This window comes from Rhinoraja longicauda, chromosome 11 (genome assembly GCF_053455715.1).
Source record: "Rhinoraja longicauda isolate Sanriku21f chromosome 11, sRhiLon1.1, whole genome shotgun sequence".
Taxonomy (NCBI): domain Eukaryota; kingdom Metazoa; phylum Chordata; class Chondrichthyes; order Rajiformes; family Arhynchobatidae; genus Rhinoraja; species Rhinoraja longicauda.
Window position 1 is genome coordinate 14,787,650 of NC_135963.1, and position 19,205 is coordinate 14,806,854.

Here is a 19,205-nt window from a genome sequence, read left to right on the forward strand (position 1 = left end):
CTTGGAGAACAGTCAGCAGGTATCCATCTTCAATTTGTATTTCAAATCCTGTTTTATTCCTTGCTAACGAGTGGCAACATAAGTGGAAACTTCAGGAAGTACAATAAAGAACTGCAAATTCTGATTGTTAATGTCATAACAGGGTTGGCAATCAAATATTACTGCATTTAAAAAAAACTTCCCATGGTCTCTGAAAACTGTCTATTGTATTTAGTTATAATCAATTTACAAAAGAGAATCCTTTCGATTAAGGAAACTGTTCCTCATGAGAATTGTCAGGATTTCCCTATAATCAACTGAACCCCCGCTGTCTCCAAATCCTAAAACAGATATGATCCACTGGATCATACATGGAATATAGCACTGGAGAATGCCATTTCTGTGGCAAAATAACACTGCAAGTTGCTTGATAAGATTTGTTGTAAGGGGCAGTATACTGTATATTCAATGCCTTTGTCTTAAGACAAAGGCATTTTGTCAATATAATTCAAAGCACCATATTATCTTTGAGATTAGTGCAACAAAATTTGAGCCTAATTTGAACACCAGGTGATTACCAGGTCTTGGTATGGGCTGAAATCCTATCTGTGGGACATGCACAATTTATTCTGACACTTCAGTTTAATAACAGGTGGTCTATTCCACATGGACAGAATAGACCACCTGTTGAATGCTCTACACCCTTGTTTGAAAGAAACAGTGTCCTGATGATCCCAACATCTTTGACACTGGACCAGTCATTTGTTCATGTACAGGTACACCACCGATTTTCTGGCACACTTGGTTCCAGGGCTTTGCTGGATTATGTTTTGCTGGAACAACAGGTCATGTAATAATATTCAACAATACACCTGACCTAGTAATTATACCACACCCTTGTCTCTGAAGCACCATGGACTGCTAAAAACTGAAATAATTATAATAACAATTAATAATTTGAGGACTGAAGCACACCGAGAAAGAGCATGCGCCACACTCAATGCCATTTGTGGCCGCCCAGTAAAATAATCTGGCAGTCATAAGAATTTTAAATGTGCTCATAATTTTGTCTGGAATAAAGGAGGTGGTGGAAAATCAGTGGTGGACCTGTATCTTATTCAGGGGTAATTTTAGCATGGCAAGAAATGCTATTCATAACAATAATTGACTTAACTAATTAAACCAACTTTTGAGTGTCAGAAAATTTGCATTACTTTTCAATCCATTTTCTGAGAATGCATGTGCTTGTTTATTTGAGTTCACAGGTACTGTAGAGAGGATAAAATGCTGGAATAGCTCAGAGGGTCAGGCAGCATCTCTGGGGAAAAGGAATGGGTGATGTTTCAGGTGGGAACCCTCCTTCAGACTTTTAAAGCAGGGTTCCGACCCAAAACGCAACTATTCTTTTTCTCTAGACATGCTGCCTGACTTGCTAAGTTACTCTGGCATTTTGAGTCTGTTTGGTACAAAGCAGCAGCTGCAGTTCCTTCATGCACGGGACCCCAATGTCTGTAGGAATTACTATATATAACTCCCAAACCTTGGTACTGTCTCCTCCCCCTCAAATCTGCTTTCAACACCTCATTTTATTTTAGATGCTGCCATCCAATATTTTTCATGCTGAAATGTTAATGTTTTATCACTCTGCAAATCGATACCATCTTTTCTCCAGCTGGCAGTTCCCTTTTCCTTTAGATAGACAAAGTGCTGGAGTAACTCAGTGAGTCAGGTCTCAGGACAAAATGGGTGACATTTCGGGTCGGGACACTTCGTCAGGCATCTGAAGAAGGTGTCCCGACCCGAAACATCACCATGTGTAAGAAACTAACTGCAGATGCTGGTACAAATCGAAGGTATTTATTTCACAAAATGCTGGAGTAATTCAGCAGGTCAGGCAGCATCTCAGGAGAGAAGGAATGGGTGACGTTTCGGGTCGAGACCCTTCTTCAGACTCAGAAACATCACCCATCATTTTCGCCTGACCCACTGAGTTACTCCAGCACTTTGTAACTTTGGTATCAACCAGCATCTGCAGTTCCTTTCAACACTCCCTTTTCCTTTACTTTATGCTGGGTCATGCATCTTGACATTAGATGTATGCACCGACACTCAGAAAATTTTCACTCAATTACTTAACAAGCACTTTAAATAGATTCTAATTCAAAGAGGGTGCATTTACTTGATCCACAATCTTTCTCAATTAGGCCTTTGGAAAGATTTCCACATCAATGCTGCAATATAAGTAATTTATTAGAGATTGCTTTGAACTCTTACAAGTAATAAATACAATCGGCAAGTTGATTTTGACTGAACGGGATTTATCTACTTTCTCTTTCACAACTCTTCTACAATTCATAGTTCCCAGTAAGAATATGGAGCTTATGTTGTGTGCTGATAAAACGTTACTCCAGATGTGGCATAATTAATCATCTGATCAAAGTCCCCACATTACAGGTACCACATAGGTGGAAACAATAATTTACAATGTTGATTCCAGGTACAGGATTTTGGTTATATGATTACACCAAGGATAGGGCTATGAGAGTCGTACAGTGTGGCAGCAGTCCTTCAGCCCAACTTGCTCACAGCGATCAACAGGTCCCACCTGCCTTCTTTTATGAAAAATATTGAATGGCAGCATCTAAAATAAAATTAAGTGTTGAAAGCAGATTTGAAAGGGAGGGGACAGTACCAAGGTGTGGGAATTATATATAGTAATTTCTATACCTCAACTAACTCCTCCGGTAACTTGTTCCACACACCCACCACAATTTGTGTCAAACAAGTTACCCCTCAGGTTCCCATTAAATTTTTCCCCCTTCACCTTAAATTTATGTCCCCTGGTTCTCAATTCCCTTACTCTGGGCAAAAGCCTCTGTGCGTTTACCAGATCTATTCTTGAGCCTTTACTGTAGAACATCATGACTGGTTGAAATAAGATAAATCGAATCTTCCCATTAGCGAATGTTCAAAGGTGGGAATATAGTTCTTAAAATGAGTTGCAGACTGTAGTTATGCTCTAGAAATACATGTTTTTTTTGTGTGATTGTTACTTTGAAGACCTTCAAACAAAGGACTGTGCAATAAAATCTTTGAAAATGTTGGAAAGACTCTGGTGAAGCAACACGTGAAGAAAGAAATATTAACATATCAGGCTGATGATCTTACGAGGAAAAGTTAACATTCTTTAAGTTGCAGAGTGTGGGAATAGTGAAGAGAGTAAAGAGAGTGCCTGAGATGGGGTGGAGACCAGGAGAGACTGAATAACAAGTGGTGCTGGTGTCAGTAGACAGGGTGGTGGAGGCATGTTAATTGATCTGTCTAAGAGATGTGAATTCTAGATCGAATACAAGGCAGTGCCGTTGCTCGAAATAATTACCAGGTCAAACAATAAATGTGGCCAAAAACATTTCAAGAATCAACAGTACAGGTTACGTATAAGAATGCACGCCAGAAAATAGTCCATCTGGAACTCCCTACCTGTAAAGAGTATTGGAAACTGACAATGAAAGCTCTCAAAGAGAAAACTAAATGCAGAGCCATGAAGAAAGAGTGGTGAATGGGACTGAGGGTTTTTTTTTCTGAGGCAACACAAAACTATGAACTGAATAGCCATCACCCGTAGTGATTCTATGCAGAAGATCTGCGTTTACAAGGATCTACTACAGCGTTCAAAATGTGGCTCAGTTGTTACCATTCAGCACAGTATCCGAGGTTCAAACGTGACCTCTGGTGCAGTCTGTGTGGACTTTGCCCATTTTCCCTGTGATGACATGGTTAATTGCCCATCGTAGATTGTCTCGTGTCTCCAGTGTGCAGGAGAGGTAGAATCTGGGGCGGAGGCTGACGGGGATGGAGGGAAAATAAAATGGAATTAGTGTAGGGTTTGTATAAAAGGGTCTTTGATGGATACCAAAGGCTTGGTGGCTGATGGGCCCATTTCCATTTATGATCCTGACCCTCTCTCAGTCTGAAGTTTGTGGACCCATGAGCTCTTGTAGAGTCCTGAGCACAAATATCTAGCCAGCATTAATTCAATATTGATGGAGTGCTGTGTGTCCAAATTTGTTATACAGTCAACAATAACAGCTAAGAACACACAGATAACTGATAACAATTTATGTATCTTTTATTTATAATGAATGATCTCTTGCTCTCTTGCTATCCACTTTGCTGCTGTAACACTGTAAATTTCCCCGGTGTGGAACGAATAAAGGAATATATTATTATTATTATTATTATTATTACTCTTTGGCAAACATATTGTACCAGGGGCCTGTCCCCAATGCCAGATTAATGTAGAAGATCCCATTTTGAAGGAGTGGAGTTTATCCTTCCTGACCTGGCTAATTTCCCAAGATCTCGCTTTTTTGGGGGGAATCTTGCTTTGCACCAATCAACTATTGTATGTCCAACAGTACCATAGTGACTGAACATGAAAATTATTTGACTCGATTGCGTGCTTTGAGGTGACAAGAAACTGTTAAGGTTTATGAATGCAACTCTGTTTTACGTTGAATTATTTTAACAATGGCCTGAACGCACACCAAATGAAGAATTCAAAATGGAATGTAAACCAACCCATTTGTTCTGGACCACCACCTGCATTAACTCTTAAAGAATTAGCGCAACATTCGACTTTTTGTGATCCAACTTTTCTCTGAATAATTTTTATTTTACACTTTCACGGTGCTTCAGGCGACTGATGAAGGGTCTCGACCCGAAACGTCACCCATTCCTTCTCTCCAGAGATACTGCCTGCCCCGCTGAGTTACTCCAGCATTTTGTGTCCTGCTTCAGGAGAATATCTGTCTCATTTAGGTAGACACAAAATGCTGGAGTAACTCAGCGGGTCAGGCAGCATCTCCGGAGAGAAGGAATGGGTGACGTTTTGGGCCGAGACCCTTCTTCAGACTGACATCTAACATCTGAAGAAGGGTCTCAACCCGAAACGTCACCCATTCCTTCTCTCCAGAGATACTGCCTGCCCTGCGGTTACTCCAGCATTTTGTGTCTACCTTCCATTTAAACCAGCATCTGCAGTTTTTTTCCTGTCTCAATTAGTCCTTGAAGACTCCATAGATTTCCTCCACTCACTCTGTCTTTCCCTGTAAATCATTTTCCCCTCAAATGTGTATCTGAATCCATTTAACCTGTTCACTGCCAAGATTTTTTTACTATTGGCCACGATCTGAGTATACTCGGAGGTGGCACTGAACAGGTTAAAAATGCTGATGAACTGCTTCAATGATACATGGGGGGGGGGGGGGGGGGGCATTATTGCTGCCTGTCTTGCTGAGTTACTCCAGCATTTTGTGATCTACCTTCATTGCAGATAAACATTTGCCTCTCTGAAACAAAAATGACAAACCGCAGTACTTTTTGATTTGTTAACGTTGCTTTTTTTAAAAGAGGAACTCAAGGAAATTGCATCAAATGGTAAATGAACTCATGAATTCCAAACACTAAATGATTTTATAAACTAAGTTGCTGGTAAATTAGTAAATCAGTTCGAGTACTCGTCTAAAGAATTCATAAATTATGGTGCAGATTCAGAGGTATCTTATGGGATTGCATCGTATGGGAGGCGCATTCCCAATCTCGTTGTACCCCTGGGTACAATGACAATAAAGATATATTGTATATTGTATTGTATTGTAAGAATTCAGAGTGTGTTATGGGGAGAAGGCAGGAGAATGGGGTGAGGAGGGAAAGGTAGATCAGCCATGATTGAATGGTAGAGTAGACTTGATGGCCGAATAGCCTAATTATGCTCCTATCACTTATGATCTTATGAATGACTAAATGTCACACATGAGTACCTGCACTCCACCACCCGCTCAGATTCCCCCCACCCTCGGGATGAAAGAAAGTTCTTCTTGATCCCCTCTAAACCTCTTACCCCTTCTGATTAACTTCCGTTTAACATATGTTCCCTAGTTTTGGATATCTTTACCAACGGACAACATTTCCTATCAAAATTACCTGGTTCAACTCCCCCTCTCGTAGAAGACTTTAATGCGGCCACATTTAGAGAATTTAGTTCAGTTTTAGTCACCCTTTTGGAGGAAAGATGTTGTTAAGCTGGAAAGGGTGAAGCGAAGATTTACGACGATATTGACAGGACTTGAGGACCTATGCTATAGGGTGGTTGAGCAGGGGTTTTATAGAGGTGTATAAGATCATGAGAGGAATAGACAAGGTAAATGCACAGAATCCCAATGTTGGGGGAGTCCAGAACCAGGGGCCACAGTTTAAGAATAAGGGGTAGGCCATTTAGAACTGAGATGAGGAAAAACTTTTTAGTCAGAGAGTTGTGAATCTGTGGAATTCTCTGCCTCAGAGGGCAGTGGAGGCCAATTCTCTGAATACATTCAAGAGAGAGCTAGATAGAGCTCTTAAGGATAGCGGAGTCAGGGGGTATGGGGAGAAAGCAGGAACGTGGTACTGATTGAGAATGATCAGCCATGATCACATTGAATGGCGGTGCTGGCTCGGAGGGCCAAATGGCCTACTCCTGCACCTATTGTCTATTGCCTAATCCTTTGCCCAGATGAGAGGAATCAGGAGCCAGAGGACAAAAGTGAGGGGGAAAAGATTTAATAGGAACGTGAGGTGCAACCTTTTTCACAAAGGTGGTAGGTGGTAGGAATGAGCTGCCATAGTGGCAGGGTCTATCACAATGTTCATCAACATTTGGACAGTTACATGGATGGGATAGGTACATTTGGGATATGGGCCCAACGCAGGCAGGTGGGACAAGTGTAGATGGGGCATGTTGGTTGGCATGGGCAAATTGGACCAAAGGGCCTGCTCCCACATTGTATTACTCTATTAAGGGGTTGGACAGTTAGAGGCAGGAAACATGTTCCCAATGTTGGGGGAGTCCAGAACCAGGGGCTACAGTTTAAGAATAAGGGGTAGGCCATTTAGAACGGAGATGAGGAAAAGCTTTTTCAGTCAGAGAGTTGTAAATCTGTGGAATTCTTTGCCTCAGAAGGCAGTGGAGGCGAATTCTCTGAATGCATTAAAGAGAGAGCTAGATAGAGCTCTTAACGATAGCGGAGTCAGGGGGTATGGGGAGAAGGCAGGAACGGGATACTGACTGAGAATGATCAGCCATGATCACATTGAATGGTGGTGCTGGCTCGAAGGGCCGAATGGCCTACTCCTGCACCATTTGTCTATTGTCTATGACCCTCTGCAAATAAGATTGTGTGAGAAATATTATTCTAGGGTTTGGTCTCCTGAATTAAGGAAGGATAAACACACTGCCGGAGTGCAGTGAAGATGTATTTGTTGAATGAAGGGATAAACTGGTCTTGTCTCTGGATTTTCATTGATTTTATTGAAACGTATAATCTTCTCACAGGCGTAGTAGGACAGACTAGAAGCCTGGCTGGGGTGTCTAAAATTAGTTGTCACAATCTGAAGATAAGCTAGTCAGCCATTTCGGACAGAAATGAGGCACAATTTCATCACATGGACCCCATTCCTTCTTTGATACTTGACAGTTTATGAACTCATGAAGGAAGCTTGGCCGACTGAAAGACACGAGCAAATGACTTTGGGCAGGAGCTCTGGAAATTCAGGGGAAGCAGTTGGTAGAAACAACGAACAAGCAGATACTGCTTTACTGAGGAAAGACACAAGATGCTGAAGTAACTCAGCGGGCCGGGCAGCATCCCTGGAGAACATGAATGAATGGGTGACATTTCCGGGTCACGAACCTTTGACTCTTCCTCAGTTTGAAGAAGGGTCCCGACCCTGAAAAGTCACCTGCCCATGTTCTGCCCATAAAGGAGGCAGTGCTGATATAGTGGACACTTATTTGGGACATTAGAATGACAAATATCCCTGTTTTTTTTTCTCTTTGGCTTCATCTTTGCTGAATCCTGGCCCATCTTCCCCATCAGTTGCTCCTCCACGTGTCTTTGTTGGGGGTCTCCTGCCCGGATTTATCCCCCCTCTCTATCTGCTGTTACAGAGCGAGTTTATTCTGTTCAGTATAAAGTTAACAAGGGAGTCCTTGAGAACGGGTCACTTCCTGGCGCGGGGTTTGCCGCAAAATGAAAGAGCCGGCAAAGACAAAGACAGCGCTTAAAAGGAAAATGCCGCAAAGTTCAAGGAAATAGAGGTAAATAGAGCAAAGGTTAAACCCGGCTCAACCATCTCTCCCTCCTCCTCCTCCTCTCCCTCCCTCAACCATCAAGGGGTTGGCCGTTCTGAGAGGGAGAGAGAGAGAACCCTCCCTCCCTCCTTCTCTCCCTCCCTCCTTCTCTCCCTCCTTCTCTCCCTCCCTCCTTCTCTCTCTCCCTCCTTCTCTTCCCTCCCCCCTCCTTCTCTCCCTCCCCCCCTCCTTCTCTCCCTCCTTCTCTCCCTCCTTCTCTCCCCTCCCTCCTCCCTCCTTCTCTCCCTCCTTCTCTCCCTCTTTCTCTCCCTCCCTCCTTCTCTCCCCCCCTCCCTCCTTCGCTCCCTCCTTCTCTCCTTCTCTCTCTCCCTCCCTCCCTCCTTCTCTCCTTCTCTCTCTCCCTCCCTCCCTCCTTCTCTCCCTCCTTCTCTCCCTCCCTCCCTCCTTCTCTCCCTCCTTCTCTCCCTCCTTCTCTCCCTCCTTCTCTCCCTCCCTCCCTCCTTCTCTCCCTCCTTCCCTCCCTCCCTCCCTCCTTCTCTCCCTCCTTCTCTCCCTCCCTCCTTCTCTCCCTCCCTCCCTCCCTCCTTCTCTCCCTCCTTCCTTCCCTCCCTCCCTCCTTCTCTCCCTCTTTCTCTCCCTCCCTCCTTCTCTACCCCCCCTCCTTCCCTCCCTCCCTCCCTCCTTCTCTCTCTCCTTCTCCCCCTCCCTCCTCCTTCTCTCCCTCTCTCCCTCCCTCCTTCTCTCCCTCTTTCTCTCCCTCCCTCCTTCTCTCCCTCCTTCTCTCCCTCCCTCCTTCTCTCCCCCCCTCCTTCCCTCCCTCCCTCCCTCTTTCGCTCCCTCCTTCTCTCCTTCTCTCTCTCCCTCCCTCCCTCCTTCTCTCCTTCTCTCTCTCCCTCCCTCCCTCCTTCTCTCCCTCCTTCTCTCCCTCCCTCCCTCCTTCTCTCCCTCCTTCTCTCCCTCCTTCTCTCCCTCCTTCTCTCCCTCCCTCCCTCCTTCTCTCCCTCCCTCCTTCTCTCCCTCCCTCCTTCTCTCTCTCTCTCCCTCCCTCCCTCCCTCCCTCCCTCCCTCCCCGCCTGTGTGCCGAGCCAGTCCCCGCGTCACTTTCACCCACAGCTTGTCAATTACGCCTCCGTTTCGAGGTGGTCCTTCAGACATCATTTCCCCCTTTTCCTCGCGAACAAATGAGTGTCCAGATTGCCACCACTCCCCACCCCTGATCTCATCTCCCTGTCCAACCGGCTGAAGCGCTGCGCCTGCCCCTCTGGGCTGTCATTCCATCAGCTGATCCACGACAAGTTAACTTTTTGGGACCACCCTTCCCTCTTTTGTACAAACACCAGCAAGTCTTGCTCCAGGTGAGTAATGGGTTTGGGGTGGGTGGAATTAACAACGACACCTCCCAGGAGTTTCAGCTCCTGTCCCCGGGGGTTAGCAGTGTGACTTCGCCTGTTCAGGTCTCCCTGTGATTCACACAGGCGATTTGAGAGCTTGCGAATATCACAGCCCGGCGTGACTCGAGGTAGACGACTCTGCCCCAGTCCCAAACTTGGGACAAACACATCTCTGAGTTGAGCCCGGTGCAAGGAACTTAGATGTCAACTTTCGCTTTAACTTTAACTTGGATGTTAATTTTCTTTGGAGAACTAACTTTTCTGCCTCTCTAACTTTTCTGCCTCTCTAACTTTTCTGCCTCTCTCTCTCTCTCTCTCTCTCTCTCTCTCTCTCTCTCTCTCTCTCTCTTTCTCATTTTCTCTCTCTCTTTCTCTCCCTCTCTCATTTTCTCTCTCTCTTTCTCTCTCTCTCTCACTCTTTCTCTCTCTCTCTCTCTCTCTCTCTCTCTCTCTCTCTCCTCTCTCTCTCTCTCCCTCTCTCTCTCCCTCTTTCTCCCTCCCACTCTCTCGCTCTCTCTTTCTCTGTCTTTCTCTCTGTCACTTCCCAAGGCCAAGCAGCATTCACATGAATTATGTTGTCAGTAATTATTATTTTTTCCACAATGGCCGAACGAGCTTAGAATTTAAAAAAAAAAAAAGAAGTATGCATTTCCTGCTTTTCTACTCAACAAATCTATTGTCTGAAGAAGGGTGTGGACGAGAAACGTCGCCTATCCATGTCCTCCGCAGATGCCACCCAGACCCGCTGAGTTACTCCAGCGCTTTGTATCTTTTGTAAATCAACATTACAGTTCCCTGTGACTGTCTCAATGTCCTGTTGAATCTACTCATTCATTTCAAAGCGCCTCCCTTCTTTTCACAATGCAAATGTGCCACCCACACCAACGTTACAGGAGCCACTGCTTCCTTCATGAGTTCATAAACTGTCAAGTATCAAAGAACGAATGGGGTCCATGTGATGCAATTGGGCCAAATTGGTGTGAAGATAGACGGCTCCTAATCCTTTCCCCCCTTTGGTACAGAGGCGGGTAGTTGCAACACTTGTAGATGTCACCACCCTTGTGCTAAAGGTGCACCTAAAACGTGCTCGATAATTCTCAGGGTTAAAAAACCCACCCAAACCCAGGGTTAACGTTTGGAACATAAACCCACTTTTAGGGGGGTTCATTCATTGTGAAACATTAACACACTGTGATCGGGCGCCAGAGCACACGGAGAAATGGGACCTGCAGATATGTCTTCAGACTTACATTGCCATTTTAAAACTTCTCATGACGCCAATTTTCCGGCCGGAACTCTGCCCCGCATTAATTGCGAGTTAACTAGGAACTTCGACTGTGGAATTTACCAATCCTGGGGAGACCATGGGTGTGCCAGCCAAGAATAGTTAGCTGGGCTCATTCCTGGCTGGTGCTCATCCTGTAAGACCAGGAAACGGTTCAGCGACTTTTTCACCCACACGTGTTCCCATCTCCAGTATGTTCGTGGCTGCTCTTGGCTAGATAAGGTTACAATGTTAGTAATCTGATAACTCCCCGTTTAGTTGTTTTGTGTGAATAGTTAGTGAAGACAGACGATTGGTGTATTGTGGGGATTAAAAAATACTTGCTGTCTCTTCAAGACTACAGTTCATAAACTGGAACACGTTGGATTGGTTCTTCAAACCAGCATGGGCCTAACAGAGCAATTTGGCCTTCTGCACCACATGTCCTTTAAGAGTTAGATTTGCTACACTATCAGTGTCACTAAGTGTTCAGTTGTGGGACTGTAGCCCCTCTATCTTGCGATAAGGAGGGAAAACAAAAGTAATGATTTCTGCACCCTCCATCTGCATGTCTATTGTGGAGGAAGGAACTGCAGATGCTGGTTTAAACCAAAGATAAACACAAAGTGCCGGAGTAACTCAGCGGGTCAGACAACATCTCTGGGGACAAGGGATGGGTGACTTTTCGGGTCGAATCCTTCGGCAGACTGAGAGTCTGAACGACTGAGTCTGAAGAAGGGCTTCAACCTGAAACGTCACCTATTCCTTTTCTCCAGAGATGCTGCCTGACCTGCTGAGTTACTCCAGCATTTTGTGTCAAGCCTGTTTATTGTGTTTCCCTGCAACTGGAATCACAGTTCCCCCTTCCCTCCCCCCCCCTCCCCCCTTTCCCCAATCTTTGCACATCCCCAATCCTGGACTTAACACTCATTAGTTTAATTTCATGTTTCATGTATCTTATTGTGTTTTATGACTGTTGGCAGACCAATTTCCCTCTTCGGATAAATAAAATTCTTTTGTATCGTAACGTATCATAGTTTGGGGTTTGTTGCTAAAAATGTTTACGGTCTTTGTGTGACAGAATATAATCTTGTCAACCTATGGTTGTCTGCATTAATGATTGGGATGGGAATGACTTCCCAAGCCCTTGCTTTCAATCCATTCAGCCATGTTACGAATGCAAGGAAAATGTTATTGGACTGGTCAGTGGCTTGCAGTAGTTGAGTGGATATTCTCTGCAGAGTCAGTGGCTGGCTCTACAAATGGTTGAGCACATTGCTCAAGTAACTCTGTGGGTCAGACATCATCTGTGGAGGGAATAAACGGCTGAAGTTTCAGGTCAGGACTCTTCTTCAGACTCTGTGGAGCCATCATGACCCAAATCATCATCCATTCATTTCCTCCACTGTTGCTTGACCCGCTATGTTACTCCAGCCCTTATATTTTGCTCATGATTCCAGCATCTGCAATTCCTGTGTCTCCATAGATGGTTGCTTCATTTGAAGGTTGTCCATCTCCTCTTTGCTGCCTGCTGGAAGCGCTCTCGGATATAGTTCAAAGCAAAAAGCTGCTAAGTCTAGTGAGTAGCAGTTCACAGTAAACATAGTGGACCAAGCTCCACTTGACTTTCTTTCACCCCTTGGTTCCATAAGATGTAGGAGCAGAATTAGGCCATTCAGCCCATCGAGTCTACTCTGCTATTCAATCGCGCTGATCTGCTTTCCCCTCTCAACATTCTCCTGCCTTCTCCCCTTCTTCCTCCCCATTTCGTCTGACATGTGCTTTCTAAGATTTGTTTGAAGAGTGCCGGTTAATACTTGTCTCAAGCTAGGTGATAGTGTGGTTGTCTTTCATAACTTTTTTAGTCCGTAAAAACAACCAGCTGAATGTCGTCTCTTTGATTACTATCCCGTTATTCCTGATCAGCATATACGTGGTGCCACGGCATTCCTCCAATCAAACATAGTTTAACAACTACTTATTAAGTTCATATCCGGAAGAATATTGATCCCCAGTCCTCGTGGAACAATATTTCAGCATGAATCTAAAGCACTGCTGGTTAGTGCTTCAGACCACACAAAGATGTTAAATACTTGTAAAGAATTTCGCGTTGGTTGCCACCTTTTATTTGTGTTGTGCAGCTGAAGGTTATCCTATTTTTCTCCCATTTCTTCCTCGCGGGCTATAACCATGTTTATTTTACGTGAGTTACTTTGTGCGCTTGCACCCTTTGTGTTGTACAGAATGCTATGCCGTTGGAGCCGCCACCTTAAAGAATAAGAGGGACTCAAAATGCTGGAGCAACTCAGCGGGTCAGGCAGCATCACTGGAGAAAAGGAATAGGTGACTTTCCGGGTCGAGACCCTTCTTCAGTTTGAAGAAGGGTCTCGACGTGAAACGTCACCTCTTCGTTTTCTCCAGAGATGGTGCCTGACCCGCTGAGTTGCTCCAGCATTTTGTGTCTATCTTTGGTGTAAACCAGCATCTGCAGTTCCTTCCTACGCTTAAAGATTAAGATGTTAATCTTAGTCTAGTCTACCTGTTAAAGTTAACATAAGAGCCATTAAGTACTGAAAAACCCCCCAATAACGATTGCAGGTCAATAATTAATTGACCTTCTACATCCCGCAGCTCCGCTCTTGCTCCCCCTCCCCCCACTCGCAACAAGGACAGGATCCCCCTCGTTCTCACCTTCCACCCCACCAGCCAGCGGATCCAACATATCATCCACCAACATTTCCGTCACCTACATCGGGACCCCACCACTGGCCATATCTTCCCATCCCCTCCCCTCTCTGCGTTCCGCAGAGACCGTTTCCTCGGTAACTCCCTGGTCCACTCGTCCCTTCCTACCCAAACCACCCCAACCCCGGGCACTTTCCCCCTGCAACCGCACGAGATGCAACACCTGTCCCTTTACCTCCCCCCTCAACTCCATCAAAGGACCCAAACAGTCTTTCCAGGTGAGACGGAGGTTCACCTGCACCTCCTCCAACCTCATCTATTGCATCCGCTGCTCCAGATGTCAACTTATTTATATCGGCGAAACCAAGCGCAGGCTCGGCGATCGCTTCGCTGAACACCTGCGCTCGGTCCGCATTAACACAACTGATCTCCCGGTGGCCCAGCACTTTAACTCCCCCTCCCATTCCCAGTCTGACCTCTCTGTCATGGGCCTCCTCCAGTGCCATAGTGAGGCCCGCCGGAAATTGGAGGAGCAGCACCTCATATTTCGCCTGGGCAGTTTGCAGCCCGGTGGTATGAACGTCGACTTCTCCAACTTCAGATAGCTCCTCTGTCCCTCCCTTCCCCTCCTCCTTCCCAGATCTCCCTCTATCTTCCTGTCTCCACCTATATCCTTCCTTTGTCCCACCCCCGACATCAGTCTGAAGAAGGGTCTCGACCCGAAACGTTACCCATTCCTTCTCTCCCAAGATGCTGCCTGACCTGCTGAGTTACTCCAGCATTTTGTGAATAAAATAATTATTTACTCCTTGGATAATGATACCAATAAAAGAAAGAGCATGCAGCGTTTTCTTCCCACAGTGAAGTTCTCTTGAAGAAGGACGCAAGTGCTGGAGTAACCCAGCAAATGTTTTAAGTGTTAGTTTAAGTAGGAAATATCACTGCTAATTATGTGCACCAATTTTCTAAAAAGAGCAATGGGATAAGTGATGAGACCTGTTTTTAATCGCAACCTGATCAGATGGTAGTGCATCACGAGTGTATTTTGGGTAATGAAAGGTGAAAAAAAAGGCAGATTAAAGGGCCAGCAAGATTATGATAGGCTTCTGGGTGACTTGAAGGAAATAAACATGCTTTCTGAAGTCTCAAATAAGAGTCGGACTCGCCAGCGATGAAAAGGGAGATCTTGTGGATGCAGGAAAAGTTGAATAATTTGCATGAGTTTCCGAGACCACAGTTAAATAAACTGAAGGGAAGGGGAGGTTGGGTAATACTGATGTAACTGGAAAAAAAGTGAAATATGAAAATACCACACGACTTGAATGTTGAGGGCGTTACAGAAGAAATAGCGGAAACTCTACTTGCAACCATTTTGGAGGGGGAGGAAGGTAGATAAGGGGGGTTGAGAGGGATGGAGAGGGGGAAGTGGGGAGGGAGAGGGAGGGAGGTAGGAGAGGGTGCTGCACCAATGCAGGAAAGGTTTGGGCCCAACGGGTCCACTTGGTCTAGTCGCTAATAAAAGTTGCTGTGTGGAAATAATATATCGATGGTTGGCAAATTTAGATATTTTTGATTCTTACAAAGTTTGTTGATTAAATGCTCTGAAAGTGCTTGTAAAAGAAGGGATGCTTTTTGTTTTACCAGAAGTATGATAGTTGTTTAGTTCAGTTCAGAGATACAGCATGGAAACAGGCCGTTCGGCCCACCGAGTCCATGCTGACCAGCAATCACCCAGTACACTAGCACATGCCTACGCACTAGGGACAATTTTACCAAAGCCAAAGAACCTACAAATCTATATGTCTTTGGAGTCGTGGAAGGAAACCGGGGCACCTGGAAAAAACTCACGGTCACAGGGAGAACATACAAACTCCGTACAGACAGAACCCATAGTCAGGATTGAACCCTGGTCTCTGGCGCTGTAAGGCAGCAACTCTACTGCTGCACCACCGTGACGCCCGAATTTTGGATTGAAGATTTTGGAATAGTTGGTTATCTTCAGGTACACTGTTAATTGTGGTGTCCTATCTAAACTTGGCACACATTCCAAATTTGCTGATGATGGTTTTAAAGAAATAAATGCAATGGACAATTTAGATTAGTCATAGATATCAGATGTGAAACCTTCCAAATGTGAAACCATGCGTGTCACCAGGAGGAGGAAACATAGAAACATAGAAAAATAGGTGCAGGAGTAGGCCATTCGGCCCTTCGAGCCTGCACCGCCATTCAATATGATCATGGCTGATCATCCAGCTCAGTAACCTGTACCTGCCTTCTCTCCATACCCCCTGATCCCTTTAGCCACAAGGGCCACATCTAACTCCCTCTTAAATATAGCCAATGAACTGGCCTCAACTACCTTCTGTGGCAGAGAATTCCACAGACTCACCACTCTCTGTGTGAAGAAATGTTTTCTCATCTCGGTCCTAAAAGACTTCCCCCTTATCCTTAAGCTGTAACCCCTGGTTCTGGACTCCCCCAACATCGGGAACAATCTTCCCGCATCTACCCTCTCCAACCCCTTAAGAATTTTATATGTTTCTATAAGATCCCCCCTCGGTCTTCTAAATTCCAGCGAGTATAAGCCTAGTCTATCCAGTCTTTCTTCATATGAAAGTCCTGCCATCCCAGGGATCAATCTGGTGAACCTTCTCTGTACTCCCTCTAAGGCTAGAATGTCTTTCCTTAGATTAGGAGACCAAAACTGTACACAACCAGGCGAAACATCATATAATATCCTTGGTGCCACACTTGAAGAATCCAAACAGACCAAGTATCTTGGCATCAAATCACAGAACGATCTACGTTGGAATGGTCAGACTCATCATGCAACGGTGAAAGCAACAGGTGTCCTAAATTTTCTGAGACGCAACTTTTATCATTGTTCAACTTCTATCAAGGAGGAGTTATACTTCACCCTTGTTAGACCTCGTTTGGACTATGCAGTTGCAGCATGGGACCCATACACAAATAGAAACATTTCTTCCATCGAACGTGTCCAAAGACAGGCAGCTCGTTTTGTTACAAGCACCTACGAGAGAGAAGCGAGTGTTACCGAACTTCTAAATTCATTGGGGTGGAACACTCTCCAAGACAGACGTAAAGCCCACCGTTTGACCTGTTTTTACAAAATGTTAAATGGTCAGCTCGACATAGATGACCACATCTACGCCAAACCCAAACCTGTCAGGAGCAGACGAGGGCATTCGATTCAATTTGAGATACCAGCTATCAAGACAGATGTGTATAGCAATTAATTCTTCCCTCGCACAACTAACGCATGGAATAGTCTTCACCCTACTATAGTTACTCAACCAGATGCAACTACATTTTGAGGTAGCTCTTCTCCAAGAAGCCCTTCTTGCTTGAGTCCATACTCCGCCACTTCCAGTTTAAATTCAATTTGGAATATTTTGGAGGACGAAGAACCAAGATGATATTTAATGCAGGGTTCATTTTATAAACTATCGAGCACAAAACAATCTGGGAATAGGACCTTTGCCCTACATGTCTGTGCCAAACATAATGCTGGGTAAATGTAAAAATTGTCCCTAGTGGGTGTAGGATAGTGTTAATTTGCGGGGATCGCTGGGCGGCGCGGACTTGGTGGGCCGAAAAGGCCTGTTTCCGCGCTGTATATATATGATATGATATGATACTTAAACTAATCCCTTCTGCCTGCACATGTTCCAAGGATTTATATTTTGGTAATTCTTTAAACATATTCTTCCCATTTTATTTCTCTCGCAACAGTCAGGGGCTGTAAGATTCCAAAATCCATCCAACATTTTAGCTGGATTTCTGCCAGTTTAAATGAACCTGTAATTTGTCTCGTGTACTTGCTAGTTTTAAATGAGTAGGAGAAATTTGATTTTAATTTGAAGCCTACAATATAATGAAATTTCAACTGCACAGATGTATTAAAAGCTATTCCCTTCTCCTACTGCTGCTCCTACAAAGATTGAAGATTAACCAGTTGATACTCCAGATTGGAACTGGAAGTAAATATGAATGACAGGGCACTGGTGCATGATTAGAGAGTTTGGAAAATTCAGTCCTATCCCCCTAAATCAATTCCTGCTGATTCTTGTACTTTGGCCTTGGAAACGATATCCAAAGTTCCACTTCTGAGCAGCAACCTTCAGAAGATGCCACATGGTTCCTTTTCTTTCCTCATTGTACTTACAAGAGTTACAATCAGGACATCTCTGATGCCTTGCAGAATTAGCCATTCTTTGCTCAATCTGAGGCATGGTGCTGGGTCTCTCAGCAGGGCATTCTTAAAGTGGGGGGAAGTGCGATGGAGCCATTAGACTTCAGAGAGATACAACGTGAAAACAAGCCCTTCGGCCCACTGAGCCTACGCCAACCAGCGATAACCCCGTGCACTAGCACTACCCTACACACCAGGGACGATTTGCATTAACAAACGGCAATTAACCTACAAACCTGTATGTCTTTGAAGTGTGGGTGGAAACTGGAGCATCCGGAGAAATCCCACGGGGTCACAGGGAGAAGGTACAAACTCCGTACAGATAGCATCCGTAGTCGGGATCGAACCCGGTTCTCTGGTGCTGTAAGGCAGCAACTCCACTGCTGTGCCACAGTGCTGCCCCTATCATATCGTCACTCAACTTTATAGGTCTTTGGTTAGGCCGCATTTGGAGTACTGCGTGCAGGCCTGGTCACCTCATTCCAGGAAGGATGTGGAGGCTTTGGAAAGGGTGCAGAGGAGGTTTAACAGAATGGTGCCTGGATGAGGGGGAAATAGCTACAGGGAGAGGTTGGACAGACATGGATTGTTTTTTTCTGCAATGCTGGAAGTTGTGGGTAGACTTGATAGAAGTCTATACTGTAAAATTATGAGAGGCAAAGATAGGGTAGACAATCAGAATCTCTTTCCCAGTGAGGAAAAATCAAATACTGGAGAGCACAGCTTTAAGACGAGAAGGGCAAAGTTTAAAGGAGATAGACAATAGACAATAGGTGCAGGAGTAGGCCATTCGGCCCTTCGAGCCAGCACCACCATTCAATGTGATCATGGCTGATCAAGCAAGATGTGCAAGCAAGTTGTTTTACACAAATGGTGGTGGGTGCCTGGAATCTGCTGCCAGGGGAGGTGGTTGAAGCAGATTCATTTGTGGCATTTAAAAGGCTTTTAGATAGGCTTATGGCTGTGCAGGGGATGAGGGATATGTGTTATGTGCAGGTAGGTAAGTGATGTTTTTGGCATCATGTGTAGGAAAATAACTGCAGATGCTGGTACAAATCGAAGGTATCACAAAAAGCTGGAGTAACTCAGCGGGTCAGGCAGCATCTCAGGAGAGAAGGAATGGGTGACGTTTCGGGTCGAGACCCTTCTTCAGACTGGTGTCATGTGGCATCATGGTCGGCACAGGCAATGTGGGCTGGACGGCCTGTTCTTGTACTGCCCTGTTCCATGTTCTGTGTTCCAACATTGGTGATTTCCTTTCTTCTTTCCACTTGACAACTGGTTTATTCTCTGTCTGTTTATTTTCCACTTCTTTTAAACAAGAAGCCACCTGGAGACTGTGAGCCAAGCTGGCTGCTCAGTTAAGCATAGTGTTATCAGCCAAGACCGTTCTACTGTGGAAGAGGGTGAAGAGGTAACCCACCCTTATTTCTCAACTATCAACATTCTAGTCATGGTGATGGTGAAATTGATTGTCCAGTTGTTGGTAACTGGAGAGAGACACACAGTGCTGGAGTAACTCAGCGAGACAGGCAGCAT

General features: G+C 45.0%; 1 protein-coding gene across 4 annotated transcripts in view; it reads left to right on the forward strand.

The window, feature by feature from the left end:
- The first annotated feature begins 9,158 nt into the window (after positions 1-9,158).
- LOC144598315 (very long chain fatty acid elongase 1-like) overlaps positions 9,159-19,205 on the forward strand; it is an 87,642-nt gene continuing 77,595 nt past the window's right edge. For 2 of the 4 annotated variants that reach the window (XM_078408303.1, XM_078408304.1), the window contains exon 1: positions 9,159-9,465. The gene's annotated coding sequence lies outside the window, so the exon portion shown is untranslated. The remainder of the gene's footprint in view (positions 9,466-19,205) is intronic. The other 2 variants (XM_078408302.1, XM_078408300.1) reach the window with 1 other exon arrangement.